At 42.7% G+C, this 14,261-nt stretch overlaps 3 non-coding genes and 1 pseudogene across 3 annotated transcripts; 1 reads left to right on the top strand and 3 right to left on the bottom strand.

Moving 5' to 3' along the window:
- Positions 1–6,777: 6,777 nt before the first annotated feature.
- LOC140287015 (U2 spliceosomal RNA) lies at positions 6,778–6,965 on the bottom strand. Its single transcript, XR_011911400.1, has one exon. It is a non-coding gene; the product is annotated as a U2 spliceosomal RNA (small nuclear RNA).
- Positions 6,966–7,240: 275 nt separating this feature from the next.
- Positions 7,241–7,354, bottom strand: LOC140287013 (U5 spliceosomal RNA). The gene has a single exon (XR_011911398.1). It is a non-coding gene; the product is annotated as a U5 spliceosomal RNA (small nuclear RNA).
- Positions 7,355–7,765: 411 nt separating this feature from the next.
- Positions 7,766–7,956, bottom strand: LOC140286987 (U2 spliceosomal RNA). The gene has a single exon (XR_011911375.1). It is a non-coding gene; the product is annotated as a U2 spliceosomal RNA (small nuclear RNA).
- A 4,697-nt stretch (positions 7,957–12,653) lies between these two features.
- Positions 12,654–12,830, top strand: LOC140286997 (U2 spliceosomal RNA; annotated as a pseudogene).
- Positions 12,831–14,261: the final 1,431 nt, after the last annotated feature.

Below are 14,261 nucleotides of genomic sequence, written 5' to 3'. Positions count from 1 at the left end.
CTACTTGCAGCCGAACACCTCGGCTTCCGCTTTTGATGGTGTATATTTTGGCATTCGAACCTTTTCTTACCCGCTTTTTACAAACCATGGTAGGACTTTCACACCTTCTTTTAGCCGAACAACTCCGCTCCCGCTATTGATTGTGTAGAGTCGGGTATTTTAACCTTTTCTTACCCGCTTTTTACCAACTATGGTCGGACATTCACACCTTCAACATGCCCTTCTATGTCCACAATTTTGGCGTCACGAACAGGATCCCTCGACTGGTGTCTCTGGACCGGACCGCAGTGCATGGCCAGCCTGGACTGAAGTAGCTGTTCCAGCCTCATACCTCCAAGGCCTTTTCTGAGAGAGAGGACTGGCAGGTCCTTTTCCTGAATACCAGCGCTGGGATCATTTTTTAAATATGATAGTCTGAGATGATAGGACTGCTTTTTAGTTTTTATTTGAATAAAAGAGGGTTTCCCAGTTGTGTCATTAGTGAGACAGAGATTTCATGGGTAAGGGAAACTTTTGAAGCAGTCCGAAGAAGTGTGAAGTACTCCGAAGAAGTGTGAGTACAGATTAAGGTCCTCATTGGAGACGTCCTTTGAGTGAAGGAATATATTTCCCCATTCCAAGTCTGAGAATGGGAAACAGTAGGTCTCAGACTTTTGACCCTACCGGGGGACCTAAGCATGTTGAAATGAAAAAGAAATATGGTCCAGAGGTTTTCCACCTGAAGGTTCTTTTAGTATGTTAGAAAAAAGAAAATTAGAAGAAAAGTTTTGCAAATATGAGAAAGAGATGAAGCAAAAAAAAAGAAAATTAAGTTTAAATAAGAAGTAAGAAAGGTATAGAATGTTGGAAAAAATAAAGTGTATTAAGAGAAAGAAAGGAAAATGTTAAACGAATGCCATGACGGAATGATGATAATAATTTAGTATGTGGACGAAAAGATAATTCAGCTCTGATTAAGACTGAATCTTCTTTTAAACCATCACCATATTCCACTGATAACACTTTTTCTCCTTCTGCACCTCTTTACCCCACCCTGAGCGCTCTCGCTGTGCCGGATCCAGACCTGGACTCCTGCCCTCCACGACGCCTGCAACAACAACAGCCAGCCCTGCCACAAGCCTCTGGCTCTCGGGAAGAAGGGACTTCTTCCATCCTCCCTCGGGAAGAAATTCCATCATTCTCACAACATCAGTTACATAGGTCTGATGATGAGGAAAAGGAAGACGTTTGGTTCTCCAGCGTACCTGCCCAAGAACTTTTAACGCAAGTGACAAAAATCCTTTACCCACAATCTGGACTTCAGAGATCTAAACGTGAGAAAAAACAAAACCAGATTCAAACCATGCCTATGGTTAAAGTTGCAGTTCCCACTGGACCATTACTGGTTTATCGACCCTGGACTGAGACTGACATCATGGAAGCATAACAATGCTTACCAGATCCAGAGATTTCTGGACCCCATTTTGCTGACGAGTTGCGAGATTTCTGCGCACAATTCTGCCCGACCGGGGTTGAATTGCGTCGCATATTGGCAAAAAAGTTCAAACTGACCGACCTCTGCAAAATAGAGGCCAGTATGCTACAACTGGATTTGCGACCTACCAACAGTGAACGAGGACATAATGATAACGCTCAATATGAAGCAGCCATCCAAAGACTGTGTCAAGCCATCACCACTCAATTTCCAACCAAAATCAATATGTCCCACATTTACACCTGCAAACAGAAACCCGGTGAAGGGACTGATGATTTTGTACACCGCATCCTTGAGGAAGTCAGCAAGCACAGCGGTCATCAGAGACCAAGGGATTTGGGTAATGAATCAGGACCATGGGAGAGTATTGCATGCAATGCAATAATTAAAGGCCTCATGCCAGATGTCGCCACTGAAGTAAAGAACATTTACGTGGGATGGTGTGAGGGTCCTCGTTTGGCTGACGTTCGCCGATATGCTCGCCATGCTGAGAGCCAAGTTGAGACGCTTAAGATATAGGACAAGTGTGAAAAGGAGCTGCATTTGGCAGCCATGACCATGTATTACGCAGTTGGTTTAAACAGAGGACGAGGCCGAAGTCGAAGACGTGGACGTGTGGGAGAGGAGGTCGAAATGGGCCACGCCAGAGCTATGATCCGAATATTTGTTTTTACTGTGGCTGTGTCCACAGCTGAAAAGTGATGAAATTGGGCAAAAGGCTGACTGAGGGTGGGAGGCAGGTTCTGGACGTCACGTGGCAGCGGAGCCTCCACTAATGGGTGATAGCACAAACACACTCACACATTTTTCCTGCTCTGTGTAGTGAAGAAACGCTTGCCGACTGTGATTCACGTCGTAAAGTTTTGCATGCTATTTCCGTCCTAGAGCAAAGATATTTCTCTCAGAATATAGGAACTTATGTTCATCAGTAGTGACGTCAGGGGAGTTTGATTGTCCTCCAAAGTTAAGTGGAAACCACGTTTACTCTATGTCTGCATCAGGCCAGGTTGTGAAGGAGAAAATGACATCGCCCATTGCGTGTGTCACTCCAGATGGGCTCTCCTTCAAACACTCATTTTTGTTATCAGAGTTGTGTCCCATTAACCTGATGGGCTGTGATCTCATGTGTAAATTAGGCATTATTTTAACTTCTACACCAGAGGGTGTTAACGTTATGTTACAGCCTGACAAAGTTTTCACAGCAGTGCAGTTTGATTCATCTGCACTTACATATGCTTATGAGTGGAAACTTCCCAGCTCTCCTTTTTCACAACAACTAGTGGAAGAAGCAAAAGCGTTAGTTTCACCCCTTTCTGATTTCATGCAACCTGCTGATTTGCACTGCACATCACACATTTCTTTGGGGCCTGACAATGACTATGAGAAGAAGTGAAAAAATATGTGCGCCTACTTTATTGACTCCAGAGAACTTAGATTTTTTTAATGTTTGTGGTACTCGCCCTCACATTTCCTTGGCCAAACGTACACACTGGCAGTGACAAGGTGTGGGAGAGTTTGTTGCTACATGTCAGAAAGAAATGGAGTGGACTGTTTCACCTGCTGATCCAAATTTGATGTGTTCATCAGGTTTTTGCAAATTATGATCTGACATTCACACATGCTTTTGATGATGTATGGTTGGGCATTCGCACCTTTTTTTACCCATTTTTCAGGAATTATGGGTGGACATTCACACCTTCTTGCAGCTGAACACCTCCTCTCCCGCATATGATCATGTGCGGTTTGATATTCGAAAATTTTCTTTCATGTTTTCTAGCAATTATTGATGGACATTCAGACCGTCTTGAAGCTGAACCCCTCTGCTCCCGCTTTTGATGGTGTATAGTCGGGCTTTCGAGCCTTTTCTTCCCCGGTTTTTACAAATTATGGTTGGACATTCAGACCTTCTTTTAGCCGAAAACCTCCGCTCCCTCTTTTGATCATACATTGTCGGGCATTCGCACCTTTTCTTACCCGCTATTTACAAAAAATGGTCGGCCATTCACACCTTCTTGTAGCCGAACACATTCGCTCCCGCTATTGATTGTGTACAGTCGGGTATTTTAACCAACTACGGTCGGACATTCACACCTTCTTATGGCGGAACACCTCCGCTCCCTCTTTTGATGGTGTATGTTCGGGCATTCGAACCTTTTCTTACCCGCTTTTTACAAACTATGCTCGGACATTCAAACCTTCTTGTAGCCTAACACATCCAGTACTGCTTTTGATGATGTATGGTTGGGCATTCGCACCTTTTTTTTTACCCATTTTTGAGGAATTATGGGTGGACATTCACACCTTCTTGCAGCTGAACACCTCCTCTCCCACTTATGATCATGTGCGGTTGGATATTCGAAATTTTTTTTTCATGTTTTCTAGCAATTATTGATGGACAATCAGACCTTCTTGCAGCTGAACACCTCCGCTCCCGCTTTTGATGGTGTATAGTTGGGCTTCCGAGCCTTTTCTTCCCCGGTTTTTACAAATTATGGTTGGACATTTAGACCTTCTTGCAGCCGAAAACCTCCGTTCCCTCTTTTGATCATACATTGTCGGGCATTCGCACCTTTTCTTACCCGCTTTTTACCAATTATGGTCGGATATTCACACCTTCTTACAGCGGAAAACCTCCGCTCCCTTTTTTGATCATTTATGGTCTGGCAATACTACCTTTTCGTACCCGTTTTTGAGTAATTATGGCTGGACATTCACAGCTTCTTGCAGCCGAACACCTCTTCTCCCGCTTTTGATGATGAATGGTCCGGCATTCTTACCTTTCCTAACACATTTTTCAGCAATTATTGTCGGTCATTCACACCTTTCTCATCAGCTTTTTGCAAATTATGATCTGACATTCACACCTACTTGCAGCCGAACACCTCGGCTTCCGCTTTTGATGGTGTATATTTTGGCATTCGAACCTTTTCTTACCCGCTTTTTACCAACTATGGTCGGATATTCACACCTTCTTACAGCGGAACACCTCCGCTCCCTCTTTTGATGGTGTATGTTCTGGCATTCGAACCTTTTCTTACCCACTTTTTACAAACTATGCTCGGACATTCACACCTTCTTGCAGCGAAACACGTCCGCTCCCTCTTTTGATTGTGTACAGTCGGGTTTTTTAACCTTTTCTTACCCGCTTTTTACCAACTATGGTCGGACATTCACACCTACTTGCAGTCGAACAGCTCTGCTCCCACTTTTGATTATGTTTGGTTGGATATTCAAACCTTTTCTTAACTGCTTTTTACAAACTTTGGTCGGACGTTCACACCGTCTTTCAGCGGAACACCTCCGCTCCCTCTTTTGATGGTGTATGTTCGGGCATTCGCACCTTTTCTTACCCGCTTTTTACAAACTATGGTCGTACATTCAAACCTTCTTGTAGCCGAAAACCTCCACTCCCTCTTTTGATCATACTTTGTCGGGCATTCGCACCTTTTCTTACCCGCTTTTTACAAACTATGCTCGGACATTCAAACCTTCTTGTAGCCAAACACATCCACTCCTGCTTTTGTTGATGTATGGTTGGGCATTCGAACCTACTTGTTGCCCGCTTTTCATTAATTATGGGTGGACATTCACACCTTGTCGCAGCCAAACACCTCCGCTCCCTGTTTTGATCATGTATGGTTGGACATTCGCACCTTTTCTCACCCGCTTTTTGCAAACTATGGTCGGCCATTCACAGCTTCCTCTCCACCATACTTGTATGGTGGGATATTCACACCCACTTGCATCCGAAGACCTCCGCCCCCACTTTTGTTGATATTTAGTCGGTCATTCACACCTTACCCGTTTTCTTGCCGCCAAACACCTCTGATCTCGCTTTTGATGATGTAAGATTGGGCATTCAGACCTTGCTTCACCTGCTTTTCACCAACTATATATATAACATTCACACCTTCTTGCAGCCGAACACTTCCGCTCCACCTTTTAGGTATCTATCACACCTTTTTTTTCACCGCATTTTATAGATTATGGTTGGAAATTCTCAACCACTCATCCAAAGACCTCTCCTCCCGCTTTTGTTAATATATTTGAACTTTAGTCAGACATTCACACCTACTTGCAGCCGAACACCACCTCTCTAGCTTTTGAGGATGTATGGTCCGGCATTCTTACCGTTTCTAACACATTTTTCAGCAATTATGGTAGGACATTCACACCTTCTTGCAGCTGAACACCTCCTCTCCCACTTATGATCATGTGCGGATTGATTTTCGAAAATTTTCTTTCATGTTTTCTAGCAATTAAAAATGGACATTTAGACCTTCTTGCAGCTGAACACCTCCGCTCCCGCTTTTGATCATACATTGTCAGGCATTCACACCTTGTCTTACCCGCTTTTTACAAAATTTAGTCGAACATTCACACCTTTTTGCAGCCGAACACAGTTTTTTGCAGCCGAATTTGGGCATTCGAACCTTTTCATACCCACTTTTTACCAACTATGGTCGGACATTCACACCGTCTTACAGCGGAACACCTCCGCTCCCTCTTTTGATGGTGTATGTTCGGGCATTCGAACCTTTTCTTACCCGCTTTTTACAAACTATGCTCGGACATTCAAACCTTCTTGTAGCCGAACACATCCACTCCTGCTTTTGATGATGTATGGTTGGGCATTCGAACCTACTTGTTGCCCGCTTTTCATTAATTATGGGTGGACATTCACACCTTGTCGCAGCCAAACACCTCCGCTCCCTGTTTTGATCATGTATGGTTGGACATTCGCACCTTTTCTCACCCGCTTTTTGCAAACTATGGTCGGCCATTCACAGCTTCCTCTCCACCATACTTGTATGGTGGGATATTCACACCCACTTGCATCCGAAGACCTCCGCCCCCACTTTTGTTGATATTTAGCCGATCATTCGCACCTTACCCGCTTTTGGCAAACTATGGCCTTCTTGCAGCCAAAAACCTCTGATCTCGCTTTTGATGATGTAAGGTTGGGCATTCAGACCTTGCTTCACCTGCTTTTCACCAAATATAGTCGGACATTCACACCTTCTTGCAGCCGAACACTTCCGATTCACCTATTAGTTTTCTATGGGGCATTCACACCTTTTTTTACACCGCATTTTATAAAAACACCACAGGAACACCGTATTGAGGCTTTGTTCTGACCGCTCATTCGGTGTCGCGTTTCTTTCAAGCAATTCTCCTGGTTAGCCCGCACTCGGCTCGCTCCCAGAGCCGTGTTAAAGTCTGCTTCGCATTCACTCTCTTTTCTCAGCAGATTAAAAGAAACTTCCATCCTGCACCGCTCTTTGCTTTTTCACAAGAGCAGAGGAGAGCGCACCGTTCCCAGCGGTTCTGCAGTACCGGGTCGATGCTTGGAGTGAACGGAGCAAGCTCCTTTTTCAACTCCTATTGATAAAAATCCATTTAATATGTAGTCCTTGCATAGACATATCACATATTAAACTGATAAGTACAGATACTACACTTGATCTTAGCCAAAAGGCCGAGAAGCGATATCTGTCCACTGGTTCACGTCCGAGGGCCCTTCCTGGCACAATGCGCACTTGTAGCGGTGTTCTTTTTATGGCCATAGTGTCACTTTGCACCTCCGCCCACCCGCTGCACTGAGCACTCTTCAACCCTTTTAAATGGTATAACTTTACACTACAGCACGCTCCAGCGAGCACCATTCAAGCAACATCGGCACAGTCGCAACAAGTAAGGCGACTCTACTCAGAGAAGTCACTCTGCACAGTAACAAGATTTCTTTTGCACAGACAGAAAGGGCTTCCCCCGCAAAGGTAAAGCCTGCCAAAAATAGAAACAATTCATTAGTGCTGCTCTCCACGGAAGTCTTTAGTAAAAGGCGAAAGACTTGTACATTATGAAGAGAAACCAGTGTACGATTATCCATCACTGCGGGAGAAGGGCATCAGGCTAGTTGGCATAGCCACCTTCCCCATGGTGAGCTTTGCTTGGTTGAGACGCTTGCTCCCCCCCCTTGCTCCTCGGCTGACCAAGTAGGAACAATCGGGCCCTATTCGATGGCTGCCTTGTCTTTTACTCTGTGCAAAAGACAAGGCAGCCACAAACAACACGGGAACACCGTATTGAGGCTTTGTTCTGACTGCTCATTCGGTGTCGCGTTTCTTTCAAGCAATTCTCCCGGTTAGCCCGCACTCGGCTCGCTCCCAGAGCCGTGTTAAAGTCTGCTTCGCATTCACTCTCTTTTCTCAGCAGATTAAAAGAAAGTTTCATCTTAGGCTCCCTGAAACTTCCATCCTGCACCGCTGTTTGCTTTTTCACAAGAGCAGAGGAGAGCGCACCATTCCCAGCGGCACTGCAGTACCGGGTCGATGCTTGGAGTGAACGGAGCAAGCTCCTTTTTCAACTCCTATTGATAAAAATCCATTTAATATGTAGTCCTCGCAAAGAGGACATATCAGACATTAAACTGATAAGAACAGATACTACACTTGATCTTAGCCAAAAGGCCAAGAAGCGATAACTGTCCACTGGTTCACGTCCGAGGGCCCTTCCTGGCACAATGCGCACTTGTAGCGGTGTTCTTTTTATGGCCATAGTGTCACTTTGCACCTCCGCCCACCCGCTGCACTGAGCACTCTTCAGCCCTTTTAAATGGTCTAACTTTACACTACCACACGCTCCAGCGAGCACCATTCAAGCAACAACTTTGCACTCCAGCTTCGAACATCGGCACAGTCGCAACAAGTAAGGCGACTCTACTCAGAGAAGTCACTCTGCACAGTAACAAGATTTCTTTTGCACAGACAGAAAGGGCTTCATCCGCAAAGGTAAAGCCTGCCAAAAATAGAAACAACTCATTAGTGCTGCTCAACGTTGTACTTTGCAGTAAAAGAAAGAGCAAATCTAAAGTTTCAGGAATCCGAGAATAAGCTTACTTTCATGAGTTCTTCACGATTTCGGATTTTGCTATAAAATGAATTCCTTCACTCAAACTAAATTAAAACTGCTAAACCGCTAATCTGTTACATACAAGGCAGATGTCAAATTCACCGAAATAGGATCTAAGGGTATTTGGCCAATCGAGCTGTAGCAGCTTCGGTAAAAGAGTATAAGTTGAAGAGTTTGTGAATAAAGGTGTGCGCACACATAGTGAGTTGTAGGAAAATAGGCAGGGAGCAATGCTGGCTGGGGTATATGTTCTTGTATGTTGTCTGACTGTTTGATTTGAATGTGTTGTGTAAGTGTCCTGTTGAATGTTACATGTTTGGGCTTTGACACGCTTCACTGTGGTTGTTAACTGTGTGGTGTGTCCTGAAATGTTATATGTTTGGGCTGTGTGACATGCTTAATGCTTGTCAGTAGCTACCCACTTATTCATATATAGCAACTGACAACATAAGAAGTCCGGACATACTTTGATAGTAGTTGTAGAAGTATCCTTATTGATAATAGATAAACTAATTCATAGTGATAGAACAGTGGATGAACAGGTGCCTGCACATGTCTCATGAAAATAAAATGGGTGTATGATTGCTGACGGCAGAGCAATACTGCCAAACTTATGAGTTCTTGTGGCAAACTTGATTCAGTGTCTTGACGTGTATACGCTGTTTTGCTGACTTGTCACAAGAAACAAAGTGTGTTTGATAAGATCCGACCATTTTATTACGGGAGGATCAGTATGTATGGATTCTGATGTGACTGATAAATTTGGTGTGTGTGCTCACAGTGCAGAGTGTAGAAAAAAGAGAGAAAAGAAAGCCGTTTTGGTGTCACGGGTGTTGTGACTTACACACACACATTTCTGAATTGAGAAAGGAAATTATTTTAGAGAAAGCACTAGAGTTTAGATCCCACATTTGTTGATAGGCATTCATTTAATTTTTCTTTTAATCAGTTTTAAAGTGAATACTAACTGAGAAATGAAAAAGGTGAAGAGTTTAGAAGCTTGGTTCAAGAGCAAAACTTGGTTTATGATCAGCTGAGTCTCTAAACAGAACAGCAAAGGGCTTCATCGAACATTTAAAAAAGATTCAGATTGTTAGAATATCCAGAATTTATAGGAATGGTGGTGATTACTCTTATTTTCTAGAATGGAAATAACTGCACCATGTCTGTTTTATGAATTTAAGGTTCTAAAAAGTTTTGTTCTCGTTTTTCTATGATTAACCGAATGTATGTGAGAGTCCAAACAGACAGAAGGGTTACTTGCTGCAAGATTAAACATTTGCATTAACTGACTCCAGCAACTCTGAGTCTCATTGAGAGACTTTTCTCAACAATTGGGTCCTCAAACCAGATCTCAACGTTTTTTCCGCTTTCCAGGGTCGGAGCTGAAACCGTGCACGGGGGAGTCCAGTACTCCTAATGAAAGACCCCCTGCTGAATTGCGGTAATTAGGGGCCAGTGTCCACTGAAAGGGGGAAAAAGGGACGAGATCGTACTTTTGAATCAATGGCCAGAAGCCATTGGCAGTGCAGGCATCAACAATAATGGTGTTATTTCACCCATTAACACTTAAGGTACCTCATGCAGTGGCTGTGATATGGTTACTTAACAAAATATCTTTACCAGACATCTCTCCTACATAACAGTTCTTCTTTCACAGCCACACCTTGTTGTCGAGAGATGTGCTACACTTAATCCATCCACACTGCTACCTACCCCACAGATGGAAAGCCTCATGATTGCATGTCAGAAATAACCCTCAGTGTTTTACCCAGGCCAGACTTAACTGATATACGTTATGAAAATGCAGAAATAACTATATTTATTCAACAGGTCAAGCAAAAAACCCTGATGGCACAAATGCTACAGGATTTGCAGTAGTAACAGAAACTGAAGTTTTCTTAAAACAACCACTACCAAAAAATTACTCTGTTCAAGCAGTCGAATTGGTAGCTTTAACTGAAGCTTGTAAATTAAATAACAAAAAGGTTGTTAACGTTTACACTGACAGTCAGTATGCCTTCTCAACTGTACATGTGTTAACACAGCATTGGAAAAACAGGTATGTTGACATCCACAGCTAAATGTATAAACTACAAATATTTTAGCATTATTAGATGTTATTCAATTGCCATCTACAATAGACTCGTATGAATGACCGGAAGGAAAACCATACTGCCAAAGAATTTGTTTAAATATGCTGCAGTATTGAGCCACGGACCATGTCATGTCTCAACAGGAGGGATGGAAGCAATAATGAACAAGGTTTTTACAGCATATGGTTTTACTAATTATTGAATTTTTTTTTTTAGAATAAATAAATGAATAAAGTTTTGTCTAGCAGGTCAAATATGTGCAAAATACATTCCACAGGGCAATCTAAGACCAAAACGAAGATAATTCCCTAAGCCAGTGTATCTTTTTCAACATATTTGTTTGGATTTCATTATTTCATTATTGTGTAGATTTCATTGAACTAAATTAATGTTAAGGGAAACGATTCTGCTCAGTGACAACAGAGGTTTTTACCAAATGGTCTGAAATATTTCCATGTGCACAAGCAGATGCACTCTCAGTAGCAAAATCACGCGTAAAATAACTTATTTCTAGATTTGAAATACCTGAAAAGATCTTCAGTGATAATTTGACACACTTTGTAAACTATGTCATCTCACTGATGGCAAAGAACTTAAAATAGATCTTAGAAACCACTGTGATATAGAAGGTTTCGCTAACACATTGGAATTGTTTTACTATTTACATATGCATGTGCAGTGAAGAATTGCTTGCTGCTGATAAATGCAAAGAAGAACAGCTTACACATAGATGCTCACATATAGGCTGCTGAATGCAATGAAGACCTGCTTATCCAGTAAATTTCAATGTCAATGTGTAATATTCAATTAGGATTTGCAAAACAGTGAAGTTAAACAATGAATGGGTCCATAGTCGGTATGAGAAGACTACAGGAATATTTACCTGGGTGTACGTTCAAACAGAGATGAGAAAATTGCGATAAATTATTGTTTGTTTGTTTGTTAGTATGTATATGAATGTTATGTGTATAAACTGTGTTGAGTTGTAGTTACTCAGTAGTGTCTCAGTGAAACAACCGACGGGGGAAGCCTTGCGGTGACAACAAAAGCAGTGTTTTACTGATCAGTCAAGTTGCTCCAGTGTACTCCATACAAACTGGTTGGCTACTGAAGGGGTAGAAAATGGGGAATACTTGTTTTAAAGCAAACAAGGAATTAGATGGGAAAAATATATGTTTTAACGGGACCCAGACAATATTAAATACTCAGACAGATGGGAGAAGAAGTGTAGTTTTGTAGGAAATCACAAAATTATTACATAAAATTAGTGAAATCAATTGAAGAATGCCTTTCTGAAGAGCTGTTTACCACAGATGAGCAGCTTTGCGACCAAGCACATTGTAGATCGCTTTACTGCCAAAATGATCTAGTTTAATGGATTGGTTTAGACATGCATAACAGCATTTTAAGAACAAAGAGAGAAACAAAAAGGGACAACGCTTCATGGTGGAAGGTGATGTATAAATAACTGTGTATATGATGAAGGAGAGACCATTTGAGCAGCACAGCCATTTCGCAGCACAGGGACAGCAGTCCAAGTTAAAGGATCTCCCACGTGGTATCACCTGTCACACTGTGTCAAGGCATCAAAAAAAGAAAAAATCACCAAACTCAAGGACAAAGAGACGAAGACTCCGGTGAACGAAGAGAGAGGACTTACAAACCAGAAATACAAAAGGATGCTCGATATCAAGATCCAGAAGAAGAGGCTAACAATGCCACGAACACTTACGATGCTGGGAATGATGCCAGCAATGAACAGAGAAGAAGATTCAGTGTCATCAATCTGCAACACGTGCCTCTAATGAGGGGGTGAATATAGAATCCTCAACGATTACAACGTCTCTGGGAACTGTGACAACAACAAGGTTTAAACCATTTTGATATATATTGTAACCTATTGGCTAAGGAATAGTGCTGAAAATGAGGTAAATCTAATCCACCACTGTCCTTGGTCTTCTGTAGGGTTTGTAAACTAATACGTGGTGGTTTGTTTTTCCACAGAAATTTGGAGATGCATGAATCTAGTGACTTAAACCAAGTAGCAGATGGTTTTATGGGGATCATTGAGAACAAATAGTTAACTTTTGGTAGTATCATCATTTTAATGGTTGTAACTCTCCCCATAAGTGATATAGGTAAGGACTTCCAACGAGAGAGATCGTCCTCTACTCTCTTTAATAATTGCACATAATCCATCTGTACTTATCAGTTTAATATGTGATATGTCTATGCAAGGACTACATATTAAATGGATTTTTATCAATAGGAGTTGAAAAAGGAGCTTGCTCCGTTCACTCCAAGCATCGACCCGGTATTGCAGTGCCGCTGGGAACGGTGCGCTCTCCTCTGCTGTTGTGAAAAAGCAAACAGCGGTGCAGGATGGAAGTTTCTTTTAGTCTGCTGAGAAAAGAGAGTGAATGCGAAGCAGACTTTAACACGGCTCTGGGAGCGAGCCGAGTGCGGGCTAACCAGGAGAAATGCTTGAAAGATACGCGACACCGAATGAGCGGTCAGAACAAAGCCTCAATACGGTGTTCCTGTGGTGTTTTTATAAAATGCGGTGAAAATAAAGGTGTGAATGCCCCATAGAAAACTAAAAGGTGGAGCGGAAGTGTTCGGCTGCAAGAAGGTGTGAATGTCCGACTATATTTGGTGAAAAGCAGGTGAAGCAAGGTCTGAATGCCCAACCTTACATCATCAAAAGCGAGATCAGAGGTTTTTGGCTGCAAGAAGGCCATAGTTTGCCAAAAGCGGGTAAGGTGCGAATGACCGACTAAATATCAACAAAAGTGGGGGCGGAGGTCTTCGGATGCAAGTGGGTGTGAATATCCCACCATACAAGTATGGTGGAGAGGAAGCTGTGAATGGCCGACCATAGTTTGCAAAAAGCGGGTGAGAAAAGGTGCGAATGTCCAACCATACATGATCAAACCAGGGAGCGGAGGTGTTTGGCTGCGACAAGGTGTGAATGTCCACCCATAATTAATGAAAAGCGGGCAACAAGTAGGTTCGAATGCCATACCATACATCATCAAAAGCACGAGTGGATGTGTTCGGCTACAAGAAGGTTTGAATGTCCGAGCATAGTTTGTAAAAAGCGGGTAAGAAAAGGTTCGAATGCCCGAACATACACCATCAAAAGAGGGAGTGGAGGTGTTCCGTTGTAAGACGGTGTGAATGTCCGACCATAGTTGGTAAAAAGTGGGTATGAAAAGGTTCGAATGCCCAAATTCGGCTGCAAAAAACTGTGTTCGGCTGCAAAAAGGTGTGAATGTTCGACTAAAGTTTGTAAAAAGCGGGTAAGACAAGGTGCGAATGCCTGACAATGTATGATCAAAAGCGGGAGCGGAGGTGTTCAGCTGCAAGAAGGTCTAAATGTCCATTATTAATTGCTAGAAAACATGAAAGAAAATTTTCGAAAATCAATCCGCACATGATCATAAGTGGGAGAGGAGGTGTTCAGCTGCAAGAAGGTGTGAATGTCCTACCATAATTGCTGAAAAATGTGTTAGAAACGGTAAGAATGCCGGACCATACCTCATCAAAAGCTAGAGAGGTGGTGTTCGGCTGCAAGTAGGTGTGAATGTCTGACTAAAGTTCAAATATATTAACAAAAGCGGGAGCGGAGGTGTTCAGCTGCAAGAAGGTCTGAATGTCCATCAATAATTGCTAGAAAACATGAAAGAAAATTTTCGAATATCAAACCGCACATGATCATAAGCGGGAGAGGAGGTGTTCAGCTGCAGGAAGGTTTGAATGTCCACCCATAATTCCTG

This window comes from Leuresthes tenuis, unplaced genomic scaffold, assembly GCF_036924035.1.
Source record: "Leuresthes tenuis unplaced genomic scaffold, fLeuTen1.0.hap1 SCAF_103, whole genome shotgun sequence".
Classification (NCBI taxonomy): Eukaryota; Metazoa; Chordata; class Actinopteri; order Atheriniformes; family Atherinopsidae; genus Leuresthes; species Leuresthes tenuis.
The sequence above is the reverse complement of the archived record's forward strand: the minus strand, read 5'-3'. Positions and strand labels throughout refer to the sequence as shown.